Genomic DNA, 5,220 nt, shown 5'->3' on the forward strand with positions numbered 1-5,220 from the left:
TAGTTAGCAGAGACAAAGCTAATTAGCAGAGGCTAAGCTAGTTAGCAGAGATTAAGCTAGTTAGTAGATACTAAGCTAGTTAGCAGAGGCTAAGCTATTTAGCAGAGACTACGCTAGTTAGCAGAAGCTAAGCTATTTAGCAAAGACTAAGCTAGTTAGCAGAGGCTACGCTATTAAGCAGAGACTAAGCTAATTATCAGAGGCTAAGCTAGTTAGCAGAGGCTAAGCTAGTTAGCAGAGGTTAAGCTAGTTAGCAGAGACTAAGCTAGTTAGCAGAGGCTAAGCTATTTAGCGCAGATTAAGCTAGTTATCAGAGGCTAAGCTAGTTAGCAGAGATTAAGCTAGTTAGTAGATACGAAGCTAGTTAGCAGAGGCTAAGCTATTTAGCAGAGACTACGCTAGTTAGCAGAAGCTAAGCTATTTAGCAAAGATTAAGCTAGTTAGCAGAGGCTAAGCTAGTTAGCAGAGACTAAGCTAGTTAGCAGAGACAGAGCTATTTAGCAGAGGTTAAGCTAGTTAGCAGAGACTAAGCTAGTTAGCAGAGGCTAAGCTAGTTTGCAGGGACAAAGCTATTTAGCAGAGGTTAAGTTAGTTAGCAGAGACAAAGCTAGTTAGCAGAGGCTAAGCTATTAAGCAGAGAGTAAGCTAGTTACCAGAGGCTAAGCTAGTTTGCAGAGACTAAGCTATTTAGCTATTTATTTGTGGGCGACCGTGTTGTTTCAAGTTGTAGTGTGTCGTCTTCTGATCGAGAGGTTGGGGGTTCGATCCCAGTACCTGACCATGTGTCGAAGTGTCCTTGAGCAAGACACTGAACCCCAAGTTGCTTCCAGTGGTCGACTAGTGCCTTGCATGGCAGTCCTGTCCCACTGGTGTGTGAATGTGAGAGTGATTGGGTGAATGAGCTGATATGTAAAGCGCTTTGAGACTGCTTCAGTGTGGGGATAAAGCTCTATATAAAATCAAGTCCATTTACCATTTACCATTTAGCAGAGGTTAAGCGAGTTAGCAGAGACTAAGCTAGTTAGCAGAGGCTAAGCTAGTTAGCAGAGGGCTAAGCTAGTTAGCAGAGGCTAAGCTATTTAGCACAGACTAAGCTAGTTATCAGAGGCTAAGCTAGTTAGCAGAGACTAAGCTATTTAGCAGAGGTTAAGCTAGTTAGCAGAGACTAAGCTAGTTAGCAGAGGCTAAGCTAGTTAGCAGAGACTAAGCTAGTTAGCAGAGGCTAAGCTATTTAGCACAGACTAAGCTAGTTATCAGAGGCTAAGCTAGTTAGCAGAGACTAAGCTATTTAGCAGAGGTTAAGCTAGTTAGCAGAGACTAAGCTAGTTAGTAGAGGCTATGCTAGTTAGCAGAGACTAAGCTAGTTAGCAGAGGCTAGGCTATTTAGCACAGACTAAGCTAGTTATCAGAGGCTAAGCTAGTTAGCAGAGACTAAGCTAGTTAGCAGAAGCTAAGCTAGTTAGCAGAGACTAAGCTAGTTAGCAGAGGCTAAGCTATTTAGCAGAGACTAAGCTAGTTAGTAGAGGCTAAGCTAGTTAGCAGAGGCTAAGCTAGTTAGCAGATACTAAGCTAGTAAGAAGAGGCTAAGCTATTTAGCAGAGACTAAGCTAGTTAGTAGAGGCTAAGCTAGTTAGCAGAGACTAAGCTAGTTAGCAGATACTAAGCTAGTTAGAAGAGGCTAAGCTATTTAGCAGAGACTACGCTAGTTAGCAGAGGCCAAGCTATTTAGCAGAGACTACGCTAAAAAGCAGAGGCTACGCTATTAAGCAGAGACTAAGCTAATTAGCAGAGGCTAAGCTAGCTAGCAGTGACTAAGCTAATTAGCAGAGACAAAGCTACTTAGCAGAGGCTAAGCTATTAAGCAGAGACTAAGCTAGTTAGCAGAGGCTACGCTAGTTTGCAGAGACTAAGCTATTTAGCAGAGGTTAAGCTAGTTAGCAGAGACAAAGCTAATTAGCAGAGGCTAAGCTAGTTAGCAGAGATTAAGCTAGTTAGTAGATACTAAGCTAGTTAGCAGAGGCTAAGCTATTTAGCAGAGACTACGCTAGTTAGCAGAAGCTAAGCTATTTAGCAAAGACTAAGCTAGTTAGCAGAGGCTACGCTATTAAGCAGAGACTAAGCTAATTAGCAGAGGCTAAGCTAGTTAGCATTGACTAAGCTAATTAGCAGAGACAAAGCTAGTTAGCAGAGTCTAAGCTATGAAGCAAAGACTAAGCTAGTTACCAGAGGCTAAGCTAGTTTGCAGAGACTAAGCTATATAGCAAAAGGTTAAGCTAGTTAGCAAAGACTAAGCTAGTTAACAGAGGCTAAGCTATTTAGCAAAGGCTAAGCTAATTAGCAGAGGTTAAGCTAGTTAGCAGTGACAACGCTAGTTAGCAGAGGCTAAGCTATTAAGCAAAGACTAAGCTAGTTAGCAGAGGCTAAGCTAGTTTGCAGAGACTAAGCTATATAGCAGAGGTTAAGCTAGTTAGCAGAGACTAAGCTAGTTAGCAGAGGCTAACCTAGTTAGCAGAAATAAAGCTAGTTAGGTTGAATCCCTGAGCACAATCTGTGAACAATAGCACATGTTAGTTAGAGAACAACATGTATTGGCTGTAAGTGTAATAATAGAAAGACAACATTAAATTAGTGACATTATGTTAGTAAACTTCTAAACTGTACAAAGTGAAACAGGAAAATGTTTTATAAAAACTATTTATTTATAGTTAACCATGTAAAATATATATGTGTAATCTCACTTTACTTATTTCATAGAAAAATACAAAATAAATGTTTAATTGAAATGATAAGAACCCAGAACATAATCTAGTTCTGTGAGAACCATTAATTTTACATTATTTCTAAATAAAAAACCTCGGTACCTTACGGACAGTGGTTTCACTAACTATATGTACCCATGGTACACCAAAGGACATGTAAAAATATTAAGTTACATCTATTGTATAACACGTGTTATCACTCATATCATGTACAATATTTGTAAATGTCCATTATTAATTATTAATGTCAAGTAAAATGTGACAAAGTCAACTAAGAGGCTAAGATAGTTAGCAGAGGCTAAGTTCGTTAGCAGAGGCTAACCTAGTTAGCAGAAATAAAGCTAGTTAGCAGAAGCTAAGCTACTTAGCAGAGGCTAAGCTATTTAGCAAAGGCTAAGCTAGTTAGCAGAGACTAATCTATTTAGCAGAGACTAAGCTAGTTAGTAGAGGCTAAGCTAGTTAGCAGAGACTAAGCTATTTAGCAGAGACTACGCTAAAAAGCAGAGGCTACGCTATTAAGCAGAGACTAAGCTAATTAGCAGAGGCTAAGCTAGCTAGCAGTGACTAAGCTAGTTAGCAGAGGCTAATCTATTTAGCAGAGGGACTAAGCTAGTTAGTAGAGGCTAAGCTAGTTAGCAAAGACTAAGCTAGTTAACAGATAATAAGCTAGTTAGCAGAGGCTAAGCTATTAAGCAGAGACTAAGCTAGTTAGCAGAGACTAAGCTAGTTAGCAGAGGCTAAGCTATTAAACAGAGACTAAGCTAGTTAGCAGAGGCTAAGCTAGTTTGCAGAGACTAAGCTATTTAGCAGAGGTTAAGCTAGTTAGCAGAGACAAAGCTAATTAGCAGAGGCTAAGCTAGTTAGCAGAGATTAAGCTAGTTAGTAGATACTAAGCTAGTTAGCAGAGGCTAAGCTATTTAGCAGAGACTACGCTAGTTAGCAGAAGCTAAGCTATTTAGCAAAGACTAAGCTAGTTAGCAGAGGCTACGCTATTAAGCAGAGACTAAGCTAATTATCAGAGGCTAAGCTAGTTAGCAGAGGCTAAGCTAGTTAGCAGAGGTTAAGCTAGTTAGCAGAGACTAAGCTAGTTAGCAGAGGCTAAGCTATTTAGCGCAGATTAAGCTAGTTATCAGAGGCTAAGCTAGTTAGCAGAGATTAAGCTAGTTAGTAGATACGAAGCTAGTTAGCAGAGGCTAAGCTATTTAGCAGAGACTACGCTAGTTAGCAGAAGCTAAGCTATTTAGCAAAGATTAAGCTAGTTAGCAGAGGCTAAGCTAGTTAGCAGAGACTAAGCTAGTTAGCAGAGACAGAGCTATTTAGCAGAGGTTAAGCTTGTTAGCAGAGACTAAGCTAGTTAGCAGAGGCTAAGCTAGTTTGCAGGGACAAAGCTATTTAGCAGAGGTTAAGCTAGTTAGCAGAGACAAAGCTAGTTAGCAGAGGCTAAGCTATTAAGCAGAGAGTAAGCTAGTTACCAGAGGCTAAGCTAGTTTGCAGAGACTAAGCTATTTAGCTATTTATTTGTGGGCGACCGTGTTTCAAGTTGTAGTGTGTTGTCTTCTGATCGAGAGGTTGGGGGTTCGATCCCAGTACCTGACCATGTGTCGAAGTGTCCTTGAGCAAGACACTGAACCCCAAGTTGCTTCCAGTGGTCGACTAGTGCCTTGCATGGCAGTCCTGTCCCACTGGTGTGTGAATGTGAGAGTGATTGGGTGAATGAGCTGATATGTAAAGCGCTTTGAGACTGCTTCAGTGTGGGGATAAAGCTCTATATAAAATCATTTCCATTTACCATTTACCATTTAGCAGAGGTTAAGCGAGTTAGCAGAGACTAAGCTAGTTAGCAGAGGCTAAGCTAGTTAGCAGAGACTAAGCTAGTTAGCAGAGGCTAAGCTATTTAGCACAGACTAAGCTAGTTATCAGAGGCTAAGCTAGTTAGCAGAGACTAAGCTATTTAGCAGAGGTTAAGCTAGTTAGCAGAGACTAAGCTAGTTAGCAGAGGCTAAGCTAGATAGCAGAGACTAAGCTAGTTAGCAGAGGCTAAGCTATTTAGCAAAGACTAAGCTAGTTATCAGAGGCTAAGCTAGTTAGCAGAGACTAAGCTATTTAGCAGAGGTTAAGCTAGTTAGCAGAGACTAAGCTAGTTAGTAGAGGCTAAGCTAGTTAGCAGAGACTAAGCTAGTTAGCAGAGGCTAAGCTATTTAGCACAGACTAAGCTAGTTATCAGAGGCTAAGCTAGTTAGCAGAGACTAAGCTAGTTAGCAGAGGCTAAGCTAGTTAGCAGAGACTAAGCTAGTTAGCAGAGGCTAAGCTATTTAGCAGAGACTAAGCTAGTTAGTAGAGGCTAAGCTAGTTAGCAGAGACTAAGCTAGTTAGCAGATACTAAGCTAGTAAGAAGAGGCTAAGCTATTTAGCAGAGACTAAGCTAGTTAGTAGAGGCTAAGCTAGTTAGCAGAGACTAAGC

Source organism: Gouania willdenowi, unplaced genomic scaffold (genome assembly GCF_900634775.1).
Source record: "Gouania willdenowi unplaced genomic scaffold, fGouWil2.1 scaffold_417_arrow_ctg1, whole genome shotgun sequence".
NCBI classification, from domain to species: domain Eukaryota; kingdom Metazoa; phylum Chordata; class Actinopteri; order Blenniiformes; family Gobiesocidae; genus Gouania; species Gouania willdenowi.